This window comes from Meriones unguiculatus, chromosome 6, assembly GCF_030254825.1.
Source record: "Meriones unguiculatus strain TT.TT164.6M chromosome 6, Bangor_MerUng_6.1, whole genome shotgun sequence".
In the NCBI taxonomy this organism is placed as follows: Eukaryota; Metazoa; Chordata; class Mammalia; order Rodentia; family Muridae; genus Meriones; species Meriones unguiculatus.
The window spans coordinates 70,294,327-70,317,249 of NC_083354.1; the positions used below are offsets into that span (position 1 = coordinate 70,294,327).

Sequence of the window (22,923 nt, forward strand, 5' to 3'; positions counted from 1 at the left end):
CAGAGCAGGGATTATCTCATTTTTATAGCAGAAAACAGAGGCTCTTAAGAGTTTAATAACATCCCCCCTAGCCACAGCTTCCTAACAGAGGGGCCAGATAACCCCACGTCCCCGTGTCGTTTGGTTCCCTGCTCTAAAGCATGGTTTTGCCTTTCAATTACTTCTAACTAGTAAGTCATGTCCATCTCAGAAGTGAAAATACGTGAGTAAGCTTGTTGTCTTTGTTCACTTGACACAGACTGGAGTCATTTGGGAAGAGGGGACCTCAATTGAGCACACACCTCCATCAGACGGGCCTGCAGGTAAATCTGTGCAGCAGTTTCTCGACTAATGATTGCTGTGAGAGGCCCAGCCCACTGGAGGCTCTGCCACCTCTGGGAGGGGGTCCTGGGTTATATTAAAAAGGAAGCTGTGTGAGCTGTAGCGAGCAGGCCAGCAAGCAGCGTTCCTCCACAGTTCCTGTTTCCGCTTCCGCCGGAGCTCTTACTTTAGTTTCCGTTAGTGATCCATTATTCTCTGGGTGTATAAGCCACGTAAATCCTTTTCTCCTCAAGTTACTTTTGGTCATGGTTTTCATCACAGCAACAGAAAACAAAGTAGGACCACGAGTGAGGCGGCTTTGGAGAGAAGGGAATAAGCAGATGTGTTCAAGGCACGTCTTTCTACTAGCATTGATCGCTCCATGCAAGTGTGTGCGTGCGCACGTGTGCGTGGTGTGTGTGTGTGTGTGTGTGTGTGTGTGTGTGTGTGTATTAGAGACTATCAGCTACCCACTCTTCTTCCTGGGTACATGGCTGATGCACACCTTCCTCCAGGATCCTTCCTAAGACCTATGAGCATCTTGGGAACAAGGAATAACCCTGGGGACGGAACCTGAAGTCTCTACATTTTCTCAGCGTCTCTGGGACTCCACAGGGAGGGCTCTGACTTGGAGCCCTCACCTTGACCTGGTTGTTCTGTGAGAGGGAAAGGGCACACTTAATCTCCATGTCCCCGAGGTTCCCTGGGGGTGTGGGCATATGTTACAGGAGCTTGGTTGCCTTGTGGTGCAGTGTGACAATGTCTTTTTAAAAAGCAGCATGAATGAAAACTATAACACAGGGCTTCTTACTATTGGAGAAGTATGAAGTTACCTAGATATGAGGCACAGCATCTACAGAACTGGCTAAACATTATTCTAGAGGTTTCTGAGAGTGTGCTTTTATTTTTATTAACTCTCTTCATGAACGGTCTTTTGTTTTCTTGAGACAGTCTTACTCTGAAGCCCAGACTGGGAACTCACTATGCAGCCTAGGCTCACACTGAACTCACTGTACTCCTCCTGTCTCATCTTCCAAAGAACCTGCATTACAGGTGTGGGCCTCCACGCATGGCTTGTGGGCATGTGCTTGGAGTGAGAGTGGCATTCTCCTAGGCATACTTTGAGTCAGCAGATATACCTCCGTGGTGCTGGTGGGGCTTATCCAAACTGTTGACTATCCTGAGAGAATGGAGACTGGCCTTCTCCAGCCAACAGTGAATTAGATAGAGGACTGCCTTAGACAGCACTCAGCAGCTGCCTTTCCTGGCAGGCCTTCAGAATGCCCTTGGACCTCAACTACAGTTACCTTCTGAGTCTCCAGCCTTCTGTGTTCCCCCTGCAGGGTTTCTGAACTCTGCAACCTTCATAGTCACCAGAGAAAATTCCTTGTGGTTGTTTTTATTGTAGTGAAAATTCTGTGTTGTTGTTATTGTGGTGGTTTTTTTTTTTTTTTTTTTTTTTTTCGGAGGTATAGATCAAACTCAAGGCATCTTGATATGGGGTGAGCACTCCACCACTAAACTGTACCCCAACATATAGAAGCATGCACGCACGCACGCACACACACACACACACACACACACACACACACACACACGTGTGCACACTCACCTACACACTCTTTATTCTTTTTCTCTGGAGATTCTTGATTAACACAGCCAATCACCATCATTTGGAGAATATAAATGAATAATATCTACCCCGGGGATGATGACATCTTCGTAAGACACTATGAAAATCAACCAACAATGACTTATTAATTAGCATAAAGTATACTAGAACTAATGTTTTAACTGGTGGCATGGATTATATTTATTACTGGTTAAGCAGATTTGCGGGTGCCCATTACCCTTGCAAGAATGAGATGTAAGGACAAGTCTAGTCTGGTAGCTTTATACTCTGTTGGGTTATGCCATGTTTTTCTCCAGACACTAGTTACTCTACAGCTGTTAACTTTTCCGCCTTGTGCTTGACTCCAAGTGAACCATTCACGGCTAGAGTTGGCTGGGACAAAGAAGAGGGACTTGGCCGGTTTCCAAGGACAGGCTGTGTGACCATCACTGATGTTTAACTAATCAATATCATGCTGCTGGCACTTGATGTGAGCTGTACTTTCATTTCAGCAACATACGCAGTTCCTCTTTCAGGATCTCAAGCCTGTCACCCTTTCACAGATAGAGCTCGACACTGTTGGGCAGCTTAGATAAGTGATGTAGGGCGGTGTGGGTAAGCTCCGGGATGGTGGCTTCGGACGGCCTGAATTTGAATCCTGCACCTGTCATCTACTCACTGAATGGCTTCATTTACACCATCTTCCTTGACTCTTGGGGACATCACACAGGCTAGTGCATAGGACTGCCCACTCAGTGACCAAATATCCTGAGGAGGTGCTGCCAAGTCTTCCTGTTGTTCCTGGGTGGTTCTACACCACAGAGGCTTTCTGGGAAGCAACGGGCAGCACCAAGCATCATGACAAAAGGTGAGAAGTTCTGATCCCTGTGTTTGTCACTTGCGATTACTGAGAAACAACACTATTTGATGATGCAGGAGGACAAGAAGTGCAGGTATTTGTGACCGAGAAGCTTCAGACTAAGTCTTTAAATCCCCCTGTGCAGCATCTGAGCTATTTTGAAAGTATGTGAAGGTATTGATGAAGTCACCTGCTTGGGCTGCTCTAAAGAATGCCGATTGGCTTCAATGACTGGACTTCATCTTCACAGTTCCATAGTCTGGAAATGCAAGACACGGTGTTAACATGGATGGTGTTGGTCCTCCTGGACTTATAGGCAACTTCTTTGACCCAGTGTCCTTTGATGGCCTTTTGAATGTGCACATGTACCTGATCTCTCTTCCTTTTCTTATAGACACCAATTCTGTTAGATTAGGATCCCATCCTTCCAAGCTCATTTAGTTTCAATATCTCTTTAAAAACTCTCTTCCAAAATCTGGGGAAAGGGGCAGTTGACCTGACAGTGGACAAGAGACAAGGCTAAATACGTTTTCTTGATATTGGAATTTATTACCCCAAAAAGAGTCCGGAGGGCATGTGTACTCTTTCTCACAGTTGCAAGATTCCATTTTCATCTTTAAGAGATTACTCATTGCAGATGTGGCAGAAGCTGCTCCGACCGATGCTCCTCACCTCATGTGTGTGCCTTGGTGCATCTGCAGAAGAAGCTAAGCAGACAACACTCCCTCCGTTTATATGTAATCTCCTAGTCTATTCTCATCTGTTCTGGTGACTTTGATGTGAATTTTGTCACCATCCCAACTGGGACAGTGAGAGGACACTGTCACGGTGGACATGCTGCTCCCAGCCCATTTTCTGTCATCTCAGCTATTGTGGTCGCCACTCACGCAAGGATGCCCCTTCATGTCCCTCCCCACAAAGCTTAGAGTGTCTGGCATTTAAATATTAATAAGTAGATGTTATTGTCATTAGAAGGCCAATCTCCCATTCCTTGCAAAAAAAAAAATGGTAATGCTAACATATTATGCTCTAGGATTGACAGTCCTGACATGTGACATGCTCATTGGTATTCATGCGGTGCTTCAAAACCACTATGTAAGCCTGCTGATTCTTTTAATTAGATAGCTGGGGAAACATCTACCATTATCTTATTTGAACTTTCAGGACTGTAATTGCTGGTTTCCTCCACTTTTTCTTTTCTTTTTTTTTATGTATAAATAAAGCCTTTGGTTTTCAATTTTCCTGCGATTCTTCTGTATTCATAAATACTACCCTTCTTGACAGTTTTTTTTAATCCGCTCATTTAAAATGGAAGTTTATTACTTTATGTTTCCGATGCAGTATTAAAAGACAGATTGCTGTAATTTCCCATTATTAAGGAACTGTTACTAATAAATGTTGTGCCCTTCATTACAGAACAGTAGAGTCCGCTCCTCCCCACCCCTGTGTTAAGGTTCATTATTTAGTACCAGCGAGGCTATAGTATTGTTTGTAGTTGATCTCAGGAACCCATTCTTTCCAAGCAAACTTGATGAGGAAATATGGTCTCTACAGTAGTAGGAACTGTTCTGCAGTTGACAGAATACAGGCAGTTTATGGATCACCTAGGAATAGCTTATTTTCGATCTGTAAAACAATGCTTGTTACTATGAGGTTTGGATCTGTATGGTTACAGGATGATAAAAAAGAAAGTTTGGTTTTGTTTCTTCCTCCTAAGAACCTACTGTTGATGGATTGTTCGTGGCTGATACTAATTGACTCATTCAAAAGCCTTGAATGTCCAGTGTATTCTAAGGATTGTTCTAGACACTGAGACTAACAGAATGGCCAAAGCCAGGCAGACAACCTCATCTCACAGAGCTGAAGGGAGAGAAGCTGGATGGCACTGGTTGGGTGTTGAGGAGTGGGAAGGAAGTAATAGGGCTGTTGGTACTCTCTATCATGCCTTTGTGCAAATTAGGAAATACATGCCCTCCCCAAGACGCTTTGCTGCAATGAAATGTCTGGATGTACAAGTCTTTGATGGTTAGGATGTGAATGGCACCACCAGGAGTTGTGTCCTCTAGAAAAACGCACAAAGTGGCACCACTCACATAATGAGCATTGCTGTGGCTGAGAAGCTTCTCTAGCAGAGGTGATGTGTGAATAGGGATCTGAGTGACACGAGGAAAAGGCCTTGCAGATGCTTAGGGGAGAAATAGCTCAGATAAAAGAGAGAAAATGCAAAGGTCCTAGGCTGAGCGTATGATAGGGCATTGAAGACCCATTATGGGTGGCTGAGAATGAAAGCCTAGAACCTGATATAAAATGAGATTGGAGAACTGGAGACGGGATTAGGAGCTAAAGGAGGGGGTGGGGGCAAGTCAAGAAGGGCCTTGTGGGCCATGAGAAGAACATGGCATTCTGGGAGATATAAAAGGCAACCAGAGGGTTTGGATGAAGAGTAAAATGATATGGAGGCAGAAGTTCCACAGGTAGTCCAGTTAGTGACCACTAACACAACCCTTGCAAGACAGGTAACCATGGTCCAGGCAAAACAAGCAATGTCCGCCACATCTGTCCTCTAGGTGAAGACCAGAGGAGTGTTAAGATCACAAATGGAGTGTGTGCGAGAGAAGCCTCTGGGAAGTTCCCAGCTTTCCTGAGCATTTGGAGCAGAGGGGTGACCGTGGATGAACCGGGGAGACTTCAAGGGGAACAGACTTAGGTGGCAGTTTTAGAGTTTGCTTGGCAACACTGGAGAAGCATCAGCATCTAAGTGGAAATGTCAAACAGATGATTAGACAAAGGAGTCTGGAGAGCAAGGAAGGGGACACTGGAAGTGACTTTCCTCAGAACAGAGCACCTGCTGTTACAGGCTAGCTGTGCAGTTAGAACGGCTTTAGGGGCTTCAGCAGGACCGGCAGCTTGGTGGGGCCCAGCTATCTTTTCAATCTGGGATGCCAGCTGCTGACCACTCAGAGACTGGCTTGCTGCTGCTCAGGGGCTGATCCAGCAATGGGGCTGGTGTCAAGAGTGAAATCATTAGGTGCAGATACGGCTGCTTGCACGCACGGCACCATGGGCTGTGCAGTAGCCCTTAGGAAAGAGACAGGAGGCCGTAGAGATTGTTTGCTTTTTTGAAGTCCCATAGACGCTTCTCTGTAAAGTTGTTATGAAGGCAGAAGAATATGAGAACATGTCTCCTAAGTCTCTGACGTACTTCAATCCACAACTGAAGGGGAAAATTAACCAAAAAGGATATGTGTTTTTATGTTTGAGAAATATAGTCTGTGATAAGCTGCAATTATGGGGGAAGAGGTGTTTGTGGCTCAACATGGCAGCCCTTTTGCTTTATACATTATAAACGTTTCATTCTGGAAGTGACCTTCCCAGGAAGCCTTTCCTGAGGACTCTGGTAGCTTATACCATTCCTGAGCCATAAGAACCTCTTCCCTCAACAGGAGCTCCACAAGGAGAGCAACAGAACCAAAAAATCTGGGCCCAGGGGTCTTTGTAGAGACTGATACTCCAACCAAGGACCATGCATGGAGATAACCTAGAACCCCTTCACAGATGTAGCCCATGGCAGCTCAGTCCCCAGGTGGGTTCCCTAGTAAAGGGGAGCAGGGACTGTCTCTAACATGAACTCAGTGGCTGGCTCTTTGATCCCCTCCCCCCGGAGGGGGGGTGAGGCACAGCCTTGCCAGGCCACAGAGAAAGAGGATCTAGGCAGTCCTGATGAGACCTGATAGGCTAGGGTCAGATAGAAGGAGAGGAGGTCCACCTTTATCAGTGGGCTAGGGGAGGGGCATAGGGGGAAGAGATGGAGGGAGGATGGGACTGGGAGAAGAAGAGGGAGGGGGCTACAGTTGGGATACAAAGTGAATAAATTGTAATAAATAATTTAAAAAGGAAAAAAGAATCTTTTCCTTTGATTATATATGTAAATATGTATAGGTAATATAAATCTATACATTGTATGTATATTAGAGTCTGAAGAAAGGGCTTCCTGAGCCCTTCTTGTTGCATAGGTGTGAAGGCCTGAGTTCAGACCTACTATTTGTGCAAAAGCTGAGCATGGCAGTGTGTGTCTGTGATCCTGGCAGTGGCAACGACAAGGCAGGAGGGTCCTGGGGGCTTACTGAGTAATCGTGTGGCCCAAATGGCAAGTGCCAGGTCACTGAGAGACCCTGTCTCAAAAAATAAGGCGGAGCCAAGCATAGTGTCATCTGCCTTTAATCCTAGAACTCGGGAGGAAGACAAATCTCTGTGAATTCAAGACCAGCTTGTGCTATGGTTTACACAGCAAGTTCCAGACCATCCAGGGCTAGAGAGTGAAATGCTGTTTTAAACAAAACAAACAAACAAAAACAGTTAGAATGCAATAGAGGAAGACACCTGACCTCAATCTCTGGCCTCTTTATGTGCATCCATGGGCAAGTACATCTGCACACATATATACACACACACAAACACACGTGAGCACACAAACACACATACACACATTTGAAAATTTAGTTAAATGTGTAGGGCACAACTGTAATGCCAGTACTTGGAAAGCTGAGGCAAGAGGGTCATGAGTTTGAGGCCAGACTACACAATTTAGCGAGATCCTGTCTCAGGAAACCAAATTAAAGAAATAGATGTTTACTTTCACCTTGTAACAGTTACATGTTCATATTAGTTTAGAAAATACAGAAAGTGTCTGTAAGAGGCGTTTTCAGTCCATCGTCCCTAGATGACCATTGCTTAGAATGCAGTGTTCCTCCCTCACTGAAACAGAGATATCGCCCACACTCACGCATCTACATCTCACTGCTATTTTGAACTTAAGTTGATTTATCTATTTGGAGTATTTAAATTGTTTCCAGGGCCTTGAGAGTTGGCCCAGTGGGTAGCTGCTGCCCGGTACCCACATGACTCATGACCATCTGTAACTCCAGTTCCTGGGGGTCCATTGCCCTCTTCTGACCTCCACAAGCATTAAGCACACATGTGGTGAACAGACATGCATGTAGGCAAACACATTTTAAAAACCGAGTTGTTTCCAGTTGCGGCCACTGTAGATAATGGGCATTTTTGTGTGTAAGTCTATGCAGGCTGTTTTATGTCACCTGATACAAGCTAGAGTCACTGAGAGGAGGGAGCCTTACCTGAGAAAGTGTCTCAGTAATATCCTGGTGTAGGTAGGCCTGTAGGATATTTTCTTAATTAGTGATCAGTGTGGGAGGGCTTAGCACATTGTGGTGGTGCCATCCCTGGCTGGTGGTCCTTGGTTCTATGAGAGAGCAGGCTGAGCAAGCCATAGGGAGCAAGTCAGTAAGCAGCACCCTCCATGGCCTCTACTCCAGCTCCTGCCTCCAGGTTCCTGCTCTGTTTGGGTTCCTGTCTTGGTATCCTTTGATGATGAACAATGATGTGGCAGTGTAAGCCAAACAGTGCTTTCTTCCCCAGTTTGCTTTCGGTCATGGTGTTTCATTGCAGAAATAGAAACCCTAACAACGACAAAGTCCTCACAAATCTATGTTTATTTTATTGTCCAAAAAGACAATCGAATTTACCTTTCTAAGCAGGAATTAGGAGAGCTGAAGTTTCTCTGCTGTTTTACCAGTAAGCAATATTAGTAGCTTATTGTCTTAATTTGAATACCTGTATCACTGATTGCTGATAATTTATCTGGCTGCCCATACCTGTCTTGTGGATCACTATTTTTCCTATGAATTTATACAAATACTTTATCTATGAGGCAATGCCTATAATCTCAGGTTATTGTTGCAGTATTCACAGCAGGTAACATATGGATAACTTGAATGTCTTTCAGTAAGTGAATGGGCAATGAAAATGAAATATATATATATATATACTCACATATATATACACACATACATATTGAAATATTATTCAGTCATTGTAAAGAATGATATTCTGTCATTTGAAGCAAAATGAGTGGAGAAGACATATGCTAAGCGAAGTTAAGTCACAGACAAATACTGTGTGTTCTTAGTGTGTGAACATTAAAATTGATCTGGATATATATGAATAGTCAATAGAAGCTAAGAAAGGTGGAAAATTGGACTTTAAACCATGGGTCCACAGACATAACAAGTTCTAGGATTAATAATAACTTACTGCATGATTGGTGAATAACTAGAAGAGAGGTTCCAAACACAAATAACACTCAGGAGAAAGACTTATATTTAATCAGTGTGTATTACAGTTCATATTATATCAGTGGATTGAAACATTACGCTGTTGTGTGACAACTTTCCCTGAAGAGACAACATTGATGCCTGCTCAACCCAGATAGGAATCCATGACAGACCCAAGAATGGACATCACCGAAGTCCAACGTGGCAAACCAGGAGCATGGTGAGAAATTACTTAGAGGAGCAAAAATGACTCAAATCCCTGTAATCCCAGCACTTGGAAGACCCAAGATAGAGGATTATGAGTTTGAAGCTAGGTTATTCAACATTGCAAGGCGCTCTCAGAAAGTTATATAAAAAAAGGTTTATGTTGTCAGATAACATCAATGAGTATGTATTAAATTGTCAAACGTGGGTGCTTGTTATTCAATTCTTTTGTAAATAAAATAAACTAAAAGTCATAGCTCAACACGGCCTCGTGGGCTTCACTGACACTTCCACCCCTGGTGCTAGTTGGCAAATAATGCACTTTCCCATTGCCTCCCATGGAGACTCCGTGAACACTTCACCTCAGCCAGCATGTCTGCTTGCAGTCTAGACCCTGGCATACGTCAGTCCTCAGTGCCCTGCAAATCTCCTTCCATGTTTATTGAATAAAGAAAAGGCCTCTGGGAGTGAAGAGACCATGAGAGTTATGCAGAGGCCTGCTAACTGGAGGATGGCTGCATCTTCATCCCAAGGCTGTGAGTGACATCTTGGAAACGAGACAGTCTCCACACAGATTTCAGAGTAGATCCGGTCTGTACTGGAGCTAGCACAGCACAGTACCTGCCCTCCACTCACGTGTCTCATTTCTGTGGCTTAAATGGCATGTGTGCTTTTGGTCATTGGTGTGCCCAGACCCTAAGGGCTGGACTTTCCCAATATCTCAATTATGTAAGAGAAGAAGCTGATATGATGGCCTGACACATTGTCTTTGTGTATGTGTTGTGTGTTCTAGTGCCAGGCTAAGGATGAATGTGGAGATCAGAGGACAATCCAGTGCTGGCCCTTGCCTTCCCCCTCCTCTCTTTTTGGTGCCTACTGTACACTCCACAATAGCTGACCTATAAATTCCCAGGGATTCTCTGTCTCAACCTCCCATTTGGCCATAGGCTGGGGTTACAGATGTGTGCCACCACACCCAGCTTTATGTGGTTTCTGAGAGATTTGAACTCAGTTCTCACACTTGTCCAGTAAATGCTTTAAACATTGAGCCATTTGTCCGGCTCATGGTGCACAATCTAATACAGGCAAAAGCTTGTGTGCGGGAGGAAGTGGGGGTGGGCTCTGATTTCTGAAACCAAGGTCTATTCCATGAGGAACCAGGACATGTCAATTTCATCTTATTACCTACAATGGCCATAAAATTGCTGAACAAATCAGAGATGCTCAGTGAATAGCAGGAGATTGTAAATGACCTTTTTGTGTGTGTGTGAATTGTTATTCTGAACAATTTTGTGCAAAATATGGCTTTGGAAGATCTTTTCTCCATTTTCATTTTTAAGCTAATGCTTTAAAAAATATTCCAGATGAGAGTAAATCAAAATAGAGAACTAAATGTCCGTGGACTATCCAGGTTGTTATTAACTCCTCATTTTGAATTCTCATCTCAGCCTTTAGTTCCCTTGCAATTTTGCTTCACAATCGGTGTCTGGAAGATTCCTCTCATCTAAAAGCAGCTGTTTTCTCCCTGAGATCTACAAAGCAGTAAACGCTGCAGCTTGCTATCTTTCTTGGATTCAGGCTAGAGGCAGACAGCAGGGCATCAGCAAAGGACCAGGGAAAACAAGGTAGCACAGCAAAGTGCTTTGGCAAAGCAACATGAGACTAAAAAGGACATATGACTGTGAGGGATTGTTTGCTAAAAGACTAGGAGTCCCATAGGTTAAAAGGAACAGTTAACAACACAGCAGCTGCGTGAAAGGGAGTTTTAAATGTGCTATCAACAACTCACTTTATTGGCTCCTGGTTTAGAAAAAAAAGAAGAAAGAAAAGAAAAGATGGAGAAAAAGAAGAAAAACACTAAAAAAAGGAAAGAAGGAAAGAGCAGAAAAAGAAAAAAGTAAGATGCCAGGATCCCAGTGCCCAATGGTGTTATTTGAAATTTCTGCTTGTGGGCCAGTGAGGGCAAGGTTCTGGCAGGGGTGTTTGCTGGGGAAACCTGGAGAGCTGAGTTCCATCCTGGTCACACATGGGTGATGGTGAGTGACTTTTTAGTCTTGCTGGATTTTAGGCACTGGGGTTTTCTAGCTAAGTTTTCGGCCAGATTCCCAAAGCAGCTGGAGGGCAAGGAGTTGATGCATGGAATCCTACAAATGAGCCCCAAATTCTGATTGTATTTAAAGCTTTTAGATTAATTGAATTTAGAGTTTTTAAAAGGATGTTGGTGGTGATGGTGCAATCAACCATGAAACGTGGCTGTGCTATCAAACCGGATATTAAGAGCACTTGACTGGCATGATAATTCAGACCGAAGGTCTCTGAGACCCTGGGAAGTAAGCACTGCTCATAAATGGCGATCTCCGCTGGGGTGTTCAGGCCTTGGCTAGGCTGCACTTCCAGCTTGTCTGAAATGTCTGCTGACTGCAGCAGAAATCCGCTTTGCCCTTGCCAGTCCATGCCAGTGTTCGGGATCAGCTACAGGATTTCAGGAAAGCCATTCTCTTACTCTGTACCATCTTCCCTCCTTCAGAGGACAGTAGCTTTGCTCACATTTTCAAAGAATTAAAAGACATAATGAGCTCTGGGCTGGTAGTGTGAAGGTCTACACTGTCCCTCGAAGGCCCATGTGTAAAAGGCTTTGTCCAGGGCAGGATGAGGCCCCTGGGAGGGAATGGAACCTTTAGGACTCGGGGCCTAGAGGAAGGTCTTCAGGTCTTTGGGAGTTTGTCCTCAGAGGCCTTGGGAAGAGCTCCTCCCCTTCTCTTTGTTTTCTGGAGCTATTTTACCCCACTCTCCCATTTGCTGCATCATCCCTAAGTGCTTAAAACCCACATCTCCAATCACTCATGGGCTGAAACCTCAGAAACTGAGAGCCGAAAAGAAGCCTTTTCTATTTGGAAAGCCGATCACCACAGGCGTTGGCCACAGTGGGGGACAGATGATGAACACACCCATGGGCAGCACAAGAGGACTGCAGTGGTTTTGTGATGTGTACACGTCTGACTTTGTTCTTACCCCTGGACCAGGAGTCTCAAACGTCCTGTGGATGGGGGCGTGTGTGAGTAGGGTGTATGTTGCCTTTTTAATTAGCCACTTCCCCCTTTACACAACTCCTCACAGGAGCATGAGGAGTAAAGCAAACGGCACTCACATTTCTCGTTGCTCACTCGGCAGGAATTCCACCTTGCCCCACGAGGATGCTGTCTGCACAGCAACCATACCAAGTGAGCAATAAAAAGCAGAGCTAGCTCCAGGCTTGGCTAGACTTGTACCTTGTTTCAACAAAATACCTCAGGAGGTAAGGAGTTAAGCCCTTCCTCCCACTTCTGCCGCCTCCTCCTGATTCCGCCCACCCTTCTCTCAAGCAGAGAGCCCTCCACCCAGTCCAGCCCGGCTCTGATAAAAGTCAATGCACTTTTTGATCACCCCAATCAGTGATGCAACTGTTTTCCTGACTGGAGATGGCTTAGATCAGCGCTGGTCGCTTCTGCCCTTCCATCTGCTTTGTTGCTGCCAGAACAAGGAAATTTGCTATTTACATTTTTTTTTTTTAAAAAAAAATCAGTTTGTACTTCATAATACCCTGCACTTAAAGAACATGATTACTGCTAATTATCATTTAGAAAATTGTTTTTTCGCTTGATTAGAGATTTTAGCTGTGTGTACTGAAATCTAGTGGGCCTTCATTACGTGCTGTACTTTGTAGTGGGTGCTGGCTTAAATATTAATATATGGAAATTCAGCTTCATCTGCTGTACCTTTTGATGTCAGAAGCATAATCAGTATAATTGGCTTAGATTGTTTTTCTCCTATTTGTATTTCATACTAGCTAATGTCATTAGTGAGCTAACTACCGAGTGGGGAATCTGCATTGTAGAGCTGCTTCCTGAGCACATTATTACCATTGATTTTGATTATTTTAATTCCCAGCCACCCCAGGCAGGCCCTCAAGCTGTGCCATATTGTTCAAAGACCTGCTCCCTTTTTCCCCTCCATCCCCCATTCAGAGAGCAAGACTTTTGATGCCTGAAAGCCCATCAGTGTTCTGATAAATGCTTATGCTTTTGGCTGGTCTGGGGCCAGCTTGCTTTTTATAGCATGAGGCAGAGAGGCAGAGCTCAGGGTATGTGTGCCCTGTCCGCAAGAAATCTGGTGGCTGGTCTGGGTGGCCCTCAGACCAGGCAGTATGACTGCCTGGGATCTCAGAGCCTGGCATTGGGATTTTGCCTCCTTACCAGTCTCGTGCAGCCTTTCCGCTGGCCCACAGCTGTCATTCCCTCTAGCCCTAAGGCTTGCAAATCTATGTTTTGTACTTAGAAATCGATGGCTGGACCTACTTAAAGATTGGAATCTAACTTCCTTTTGGGTTTTGATTGTATTCCAAAACCAACTGTAAAAGGAACCCCACATTAAAGTCTAAGTTTGGCTACGGTCAGCCACAGCTTCTAACCCTCCGGCTGGGGCACACATGCTTGGTTTTGTTGGTGGTGGTTATGAAGTCACTTGTACGTGTATGGAGCTTGAATACTAAGGCTGCAGGGGAACTTAACAGAGCCTGTGTTCTGCATCTGCCAATTTATGGATGAGGAAACAGAGACTAGGAGCAATGAATAACTGTCCGGTCCATAGGGCTGAGTGGTGAAGCGTCCCTTTGCCCAAGCAGGGCCTTTACTCCTTAAGTGGTATCTTACTCCCGGGTATGTGGTGCTGTAACATATTGTATACACCAGCTAATCACTCTATGTGTGACTGACAGCTGTTGTGTGCTCATGTAGTCCAATGTGCTTTGGGGCCAAGAGCTTTTATAAGGGAAATATAAAGGTACAAAAGAGAATATAATTAAAAGCACGTGTGTGTCGACACACACTCTGCATGGCGAGGGTGTTAGGCTGATTCTGCCTGAACATGACTCCCGTGAGTCATTGGATTAGACGGCTGTGTCGGATTTCTTTAGAGAAACGGAATGGGTAGGATACAGAAAGGTATGGCAAGAGGCGTATTATGAGGGATTAGCTCTCGGAGGCTCAGGGATCTGCTCACTGCAGGGTGGCGGGCTGATGCGGTTCTAGAACAAACCCGGCCGCGTGAGGACCAGGAGCTGATGGTGTCAGGGCTGCTCTAAGTCCAGAAGCCTAAAATTACGAGCTCCAATGTTGAGGGCAGAGAAGGCGGATGGTACGGTGGGGACAAGTTTACCTCCACAAACTGGATGATGCCCTCTGACATTAGTGACAGCAGCCATCTTTCCCCCTGTGTATAGATTTTACTACTAATTCCGGCCAGAAACACTCTCACATCACACTCAGAAATAATGGGTTGTTAGCAATTGACAGGTAACTATCTCCGAAGTCTTTCTGCTCTTTCTCTTATGAGGTCAGCTCTCTGCTTCTGTCTAGGGCTCCTGGGAGGTGCCCTTGAGGTAACGCCTACCCTAGGTTAGTACTTTTCTTCGTTGTCCAGTTAGAATCCATGACTTTGAAATGTACTCCTGGAGAGAAGAGAGGAGAGGAACTGGGTAGAAATTTTCCACTTGAAATTTCTAGAACCTACCAAGATTTAGAACCTACCAAGGTGTAATTGGTAATGAATGTAGTTATTACAATGATTCTTAATTATTAAAGGCACTTGGAGTTTTAACCGGGAGCCTCGGGGTGAGCATTTTAGACTTTGTGACAGTAGTGTTAATAACCAGCAGTTCTTCTAACAGTTGCTTTAAGTTAATTTGGCTTCATCAAAGGAAGCAAATAAAATTAATCTGGACAATATTTTACCACATATGTCTAGAAACAAGACTCTTAATCCTAAATAATCATTCCCTGCTGTTTCTTCTTTGAGCCAGCACTCTTTTTGTTTGAATTTGTCACTCTATGATACAGGGAACCGAGCTAATGATTTTTCTCTTCACAGGCACGAGAGAGGTCTGGTCTTCAGATTTACCTGGCCTGTGCCCATGGCATCCCACCTTCCTGTCCAAGTCCCTTGAAAATGTCAGGCAAGTGGGTCACCTGGCCTCGAGCCAACCTTGGACGTAGCCAGGCATCTGGAGACAGGGCTTCAGTCTTGGTTGCCAGGGAACTTTCCAATTGAGTAGACTTGGACACATCACGGGCTACTTTAGATGAAAAGGACCAAGGAAGGGCAGCACTAGTGGCTTTAGACCTCTGGGTTTCACCAACCAGCACAATTTCCAGAATGATTTTGGAGATCAACACAGGACTGTCAACATGGGTTTCCAAGCAGCACCATGCAAAAGTACCGAAGGGCAGCTTTCCGGGAGCAGAATATACATATTGGGTAGTGTGTGTGAATGTGTGTGCTTAATTTTAAAATTCCATGATAAAATGCGATATGGGGACTACCGAGTCAAAAGACCTCTTGAAGCCCCCTCTAGATAGAAAATGACTTAGATTTAGATTGCAACCCACCATGACCCAAAGGTGGTTTTCTTGTTTCATTTTTTCTCCTGTGACTCTTGCCCTGTTGAGATATTTTCTTCTTTACCTCTCCTGTCTCCCTTCCCGTCTGCCTTCCCTGTCTAATTTACTTGCCATTTTTCTCTCCCATTTGCAGTTTCTAGAAAGTTTCAGAATAGCAAAAAGGCAATCTCTATGCCCACCCCCCCAAAAAAATACTATTTGTTCTCACTGCTGAAATAGTGTTCCCAACAGGTTAGAGAGTGTTCATTTATAGAAAATCTTTAAGTTATGGGTTAAATAACATAATAACATCTGTTTTGGACTGATAAATCAACCCAGTGGGGAAAGGCCCTTGTGGCCAAGCCTCCTGTCCTGAGTTCAATCTCCGCGATGACATAGGCTGTCACACCGACCCCATTACTAGGGAAGCTGAAGCACTGTGCTCTTAAACTGGTGTCAAATGCTTTTCTTGCTGAGCTATCTCTTCAGCCTCCAAATGCTTTTCTAATTAGTTACTCTTGCTATATGAAACCAGAAACCGAAACTAAACCGAAAAACAATGGACTGGAGAGATAGCTCAGCCTTTAGGAGCACTGGCTGCTCTTCTAGAGGACCCAGGTTCAAGTCCCAGCACCCACATGGCTGCTCACAGCTGTCTGTAACTCCAGCTCCACAGTATCCAACACTCTTACAGAGACACAATAACAATGCACAGAAAAAATGAAACAAAGTTTTCTGCAAAAAGTAGTAACTCCTAACCTTTCTCTAATAGAGATGCATTTTATCCTGTCTCTTTAAGTCTATTGGGTATGTTTCTTTTTCAGAGAAAAAGAAGAATAAGTTGAAAACTTCACTGAGTTCATTTTCTTGTGAGTTTTGCTGATCTTAATACTTTCATTTGGACCAAAATTTATAGTAATCATAGGTCTGGTTTGTTTTCAACATTTGGCTTCATAGTTTCAATAAAACATTTTCAAAGTATATAAGGGTGAAGGGCAAAACAATTTCTTACAGATTAGACAAAATTACTCTTTCTGATATCAGTAGGTATCATTTGGTTTGGCTTCTGGAGAGGGATTAGGTAGAGTGTATCTTAATATAAAAGAGAGTTCTTTAGAAAACTATAGACTTGTATTTGCACCACAATAGAACATATACTCATAAATAGTACGCACATTCATGTATACTGACAACTGAGTTTATTTGTACAAGTTTGAATTCGAAGACTATATACCTTTTATTTATCTTTATTTTATGTGCATTAGTGTTTTGCCTGTATGTATGTCTGTGTAAGGCTGTCAAATATTGGAGTTACAGACAACTGTGAACTGCCATGAGGGTGCTGGGAATTGAACCCAGGTCTTCTGAGGTCCTCTGGAAGAGCAGTCGGTGCTCTTATCCACTGAGCCATCTCTCTAACCCCCAACTATATACCTTTTAATTAATGGGGAAAAAAGCCACTACAAGTTCTCCAAACCTTCAGGTTTTTGTTTCTGTTTGGTTGGTTGAAATCCTCATGTTAGTCAGGTGCTACGATTCCTAGACATTCTGAGACGTTTTGTCCGTGAGAGCTTTTGATGATGACTCTGATGTACTCAAGCTCCATAAGGACAGTCTGGGATCTCCACATAGGGATACTCTGGTCAGCACTGCCAGAAAGTGAAAATTCAAGTGAGAGGATGGCAACAGTGAGCGCCCGGCTTAGCAATCCGAGCCAGAGCAGTGGAGCTCCAGGGTGCCAGCGTTCCTTCCTGGTCACGTCAGTGTGTATGAGCACTGTACAGCACAGCATCCTGTGGCTGCTGAGTCCTCCCAGAACAGCTCACAGCAGTGTGAGCAGGGCCCTCAGCTCGGAACGTGATTTAAGTCGGGACTGCCCCTTAGCCACTGCGGACTTGGATACCTCCCTTCCCCGCCACCACAGGGAGTTACATTTCCTCCTCTGAAGAACGGCAATATTTGCTCAGTTATCATGAAGATTAGATGATGTCATAATCCCCTTTGTATGTGACTATATGTAACCAAAATACTGGACAGAAGCAACCTACGAAATGAAATATTTATTTTGGCTCAGGATTTCAAAGGGTTTCAGTCCTTACAGTGGTGAAGACATTTTCTTGCTGTAGGGGTATATGGCAGAGGCTGGTCATAGTGGCGGGCCAGGAGGAGGAAGAAGCTGCCGAAAGTAGGGACTGGCTGTAAGTTTTGGAGTCCCCCTTGCCCAAGGACCTGCACCTGCCAGCTATATGTTAGCCCCTAAAGATCTACAGCTTCTCCAAATATTGCCCCCAGCTCAGAGACAAGCTTTCACTATGAGACTCTGGAGGACACTTCAGAGTCAAACCATAATCTGAAATGTGGGTGATGATATATTATGAAGTCTGTATTCCTCTTTACAGTCACGATCCCAAACCTTCAACTGCACAGTCCTGTCGAACAGACATGGCTAAGAACTGGCAGGGGCTTTGCATGCATCCTACCCTCTACATTCTCAACTCCCCAGCTGTGACCCCAGGCCACTTCTCTGCTTCCTTTGTTGATTTCACAACAGCAATGGATACCAATGTTATCCCACAACTACATTAAGTCTTGTCATGTCATGAGACAGACTCCAAGACAGGACAGACACAGACCTCGGATCCTTTGGGATCACTGATAACTATTTCACCCCGCGGTGTGGGATGATCTGCCCTTCAGGAGGGAGGTTAGGAAACGTGGAGTCTGCCATCCTGTTTGGGGTGGAGGGCAGACAGTCTGGCCTGTGAGGTCTGAGTGTGCTGTCTCCACAGAATGGTGGCCACGTGGGGACCCACACTTTGTCCTTGGCTCTGAAGGCCAGTCCACCGGCTTCTTGGCAGGAGGGCACTGGAGCATCCGCTGGGACCGAGAGGAGAGTTGAATGAGTTAGTTTCAGTTCCTCAGTTTCTTGTCACCAGGGATGGGCAAACCCAGTAGTGGTCTATGTTTTCAGAAAAATCTTGACTTATTTCTCAAGCATTTGGGGTTTGGCTAAGTTTTACATGCGTTTTGCCAGCTTTCCTCCCTTAATTATTAATATTAAACCCATGTGCATGAAGTAGAATGGAAACTTAATAGCCATTTTTATATTTATTTACATCAGTGCATCCCATAGCTGTGTGGAGAAAGGGCCGTTGTATCTTGTAGGCATCTTTGCAGATAGTTTAGAAAGTGTCACATCAATTTTACCCCTTCTCTGCCCACAAAGGCATTTGGCTTTGAGGATGGTAAGGATAGCATCCCAATTCCAAAGCCATGATGCTTACGGCAGATTTTGAATACTACAAAGTGAGACTTCGCTGTCCTAATTCACTCGACTCTGAGGCAGTTCTGTTGGTAAAAAGCCTTCAAATGCATTTTCAATAAACCAGATGCTCTCTCAGCAAACATTATTCTCTACCTCCAGGTCTCATGTACAGTTGCCAGAGCCATGGAAAAACAATTGCTATGGGCATCATTGTTTTCCAAGCACAGTACACCGATTGGTCCCAGGCAGTAGGAGATGGGGTAAAGAAAAGTGTTCATTTCCAAGTAAATAATCCTTACCTTCTCATTACCAACTAACACATCTGGGTCTCTCTTATGCACATACAGACCTAAGTGCACTGATTTAAAGAAACACTGATTTAAAGGAACAGGTGTTATTTTGTTAATGACAAAATAATGGTGTTATTTTGTTATAGTCACCAAATGTAATAGTATGCGTAACCGTTTGTCCTGACAGCTGGGGTATAAGCCTAGATGTACAAATGCCAGGCCTGGAGTGGGAGAGGAAAGTCTCAGTGATGACTAATATGGTGAACTTGTTTCCAAAGGCTCTGAAATGCTAAATGAAGTACACACAACCATGATAAGTATGTGTAAAGTGCTTTAGAATTAATTAAACTGTCCAATGTAATTTTCTAACACAAACTATTTCATTTTAATGATTTTTGTATTGGAGGTGGGGAGGGCATTAAAAATCAGATTATCTGATTATAATTTGCAAAGCTATTTGTCTGAGAAGGTGGATGGTTTCCATTTTTAACTAAATATTTTATTTTGAGATAGTTACCTTTTTCTTCCTGTGTTCGATGCTGGATGGCTTTTTAGTTACCTAGTTTCTTCCACTTCACATCAGGGGTGTTTGAAGCAAAAAACAAAAACAAAAACAAACAAACAACAAACAAGAAAACAATAAACAAACAAACTAAAACGACCCAGGAAATCTATCACCCTTTGTTCCTCTAGTCTATCAGTTTCCTCTCACTTTTTCGAGTTCTGTTTCTTTTGTCTGTGAGATCAAGGTTTCCTTAAGCTTTGTGGGAGGAAGAGAGGAAAGCGTATCTACTTTACCTTCCCATTTTCACACCGGACACAGGACAGACACCAGACATAGCCGAGACTGGTGTCAGAGGAAGAAGGAGTCACTTCATGCTTTCTGCCTATCAGGAAAGGCAGATGTTTTGTTCTTAATTGTCAGTCTTATCTTGAGCCAAACTTCCACTATGGCTGCTCTCGCCTCCTCGGCTCTCTCCACAGCCCCATACCTTCCCAGGCTTCACTTTCCACCAAGGTTGGTCATCTGTAACAGTGAATTTCCACCTGTCTTTCCAGAAGAAAACACTGGAAGGCAAAGCCACAGCCCCTGGGAAAGCTCGCATTTCTGACAGCTCCAATTTCTTCTACTCTCTCTCATTACGACTCTTCACTGATATCGCAGCTTATCAGCAACTTTTTTTTTTCTATCATCCAAAACACGAAAACATTTTGTGTAACTACATGTATAACACAATTAAGATTTGGGGCCCATTAAAAATGATTCTGCCCACTGAAGCTATATTTTGAACACTGCTTTTTTTTTTTTTTTTTTTTTTTAATGATGTTAACTTTGCCTTGAAAACCCCACACTTACGTGTTCACACACATACACACCTGCAGAGGCTCCAACCTGAAAACTGGCTCTAAGCATTCATGTTTTATTGAGCCAATAAATTGCAAATTTAACATTTTAGCCAAATCGGACGCCAAGTGTTTCATTTCAGACCTTAGTGTCCATATTGACAGGGCTTTAAATCTACTACTTGTGCATCTGGAGCTTGTTAGATGTTTATAGCTTGAATGGAGCCAAATGTCAGTGGCACCTCTGTTCTGTGGAGGGATCCAGAACTGCAGCTCACTGCTCTGCTTGCTTCCAGGAGGTAAGAGCATGCCCCGAGGACTGGGCCTTCAGGGGTCAGCTCTATGTGGGAAAGGCCATGGATGGAGAGATTGGTTGGGTTTATAGTTGCATGTTTTCTCATAATCCATCCCCAGAGTGCAAGTGACATGCTCAGAGACATGACATGCACTGTGATGGGCAGACTCTCTGGAGGAGAGCACAGACTTCCTATGACGCTCTAGGTCTCTGCTCTTCAGTATGCAGCCTCTAGCCATTTGTGGCTGCTAAACATTTAAAAGACAAAATGTGCAATGGAAAGATTGACTTTTTAAAAATTTCATGTTAGGATATTCAATTTTCATAAGCACATGTGCCTATTTTATAAAGCGTTGTTAATAGCCTGATGATAAGACTAAGATGTGAAGAAATATCAAGAATTGGTTGCTTTTTTCCACCCATAACTCCCCAGAACAGAAACATTTTAGTCCACCCCTCCATCTCCCTACCATTTATTTGTGAAAGGTAAATGAAGTGTCTGTATGGTGGAGCCCTGTGATGACTATGAAATGCCCAGGACCACATGCTAATCCAAGTCTTTCTCCTGGATCAAGATGTGCTATTAAAATGAATTTCTTGCCTCAATACGTCCCCAAAACACATAGATTATAGATTCAGACAGACCTTGGCTTCATTACCATCTTGCCTGTGACAAGATACTTCACCTCTCCAAGCCTCAGTTTCGCTACATAAAACATAGGATTGAAATCCATCTGTGTGGATATTATTTATTGCTGGATTACATTTGAAAGCTGACCTCTTTTAGACAAACCACCGGTCTCTATAAAATTCTTTCAGAAAACCCAGAATCTTAGTCTTCCCTGATGACCATGCCCCTGCATCATCTCTGAATGCGAAGAGGCTAAACATAGCAAAGGCTAGGTGAGCATATTTGTAGTAATAATAGAATACATAAGTAAAGCTTTGAAACTTTTTGAAAGTATATGACTGCCCCACTACAAATTAAATAAAATGGTTTACATTTTAAAAATGGTTAAATAACATCCTCTATAATAACATAGGATTGAAAATGAAACATTCCCAATAAAATAAATAAATTAGCTTAGCAGGGAATATAATTTCAAGATGGTCTTACAGACTTCTAGTATTATGTTAGAGAGCTTTCTATTATCAAAAGAGCTTCAAAAATGAAAGTATCAGTATAAAAATAAAATCCACTTGTGATAACTATTTTTTTTATGTCTGTTTAACTGGCCTCGGCACCCAGGTGTTCAGACATTGTTCTGTGAGAGTGTTTTTAGATGAGGTTTACATTTAAGTCCTTGAGCTCTGAGTAGAGAGGATGGCATTAGGGATTACATTGTCCAGTGAGTGGAAAGCTCAGCTAGTACTGAAGGGTGAGCTACAGACTTCTTGCAGGCTTCATGTGCCAGACTGGCTCTCTCTGGTCCCACAGTGCACTGCAGTTTGCTATTTAAGCTGTAATTCTTTCCTGAATATCCAGCCCTTGGCTTCTCCAGGAAGTGTTTGAATTTCTGAGCTTGCACTCATTGGTGAGATGAGTCCTTAACATAAAGCTTGCCTACAGATTTCCTCATCTGCTTTGGACTAATATGACCCCCAAGAGTCATATGGCAAAGCCCTATCCCCCGGTGTGATGGTATTTCGAAGAGTCTTTGGAAGAGAATTTTGTTAGGTTAGTTGCACGGGGCAGGGTGGGGACAAAGATTCTCATTTCAGGATTAGTGGCCTGCAAGTAAAAAGGCCACTTCAAATGATGGCCATCTGCAAGTCACCAAGAGGATTTCTTACCGTAACCTGGCATCCGATTTCTGACTTCCAGCCTTGAGCACTGTGAGAAGGTATATTCCTGTGGATTAGGTTACTTTGACATAGGGTTTTGTTACACCACCCTTAGCTGACAAATATTCATTCTATTGGTTGTTTCCCTGGAAAACTTTGTCTAATATCTCACTCTAATAAAGGTCATTGGAGAACCTAACCAAGACACACACAGTGTGCCTTACACACTATAGGCACTTGCTGGACATCAGGCCTTACATCAGTCTTTCCTATAGCATGAAGCAGCCCGTGTTGTAGATTGAGCCTACACCCTACTTGCTGTTTGTCCCAGTTCAGGGACTTCTGGTTTCTACTATACAAATTCTAGCCACCTCTTCAGGCTAGCTCATATCCTGTTTGTACAAAGCAGCTTTTCCAGATGATTC

At 43.8% G+C, this 22,923-nt stretch overlaps 1 long non-coding RNA gene across 1 annotated transcript in view; it reads left to right on the top strand.

Annotated features, from left to right (window-relative positions):
* Nucleotides 1-2,437: 2,437 nt before the first annotated feature.
* The window catches only part of LOC132654521 (uncharacterized), a 31,622-nt gene continuing 11,136 nt past the window's right edge, over nt 2,438-22,923 (top strand). Inside the window, exon 1 of the long non-coding RNA XR_009592153.1 lies at nt 2,438-2,780. This is a non-coding gene — a long non-coding RNA (uncharacterized LOC132654521). The remainder of the gene's footprint in view (nt 2,781-22,923) is intronic.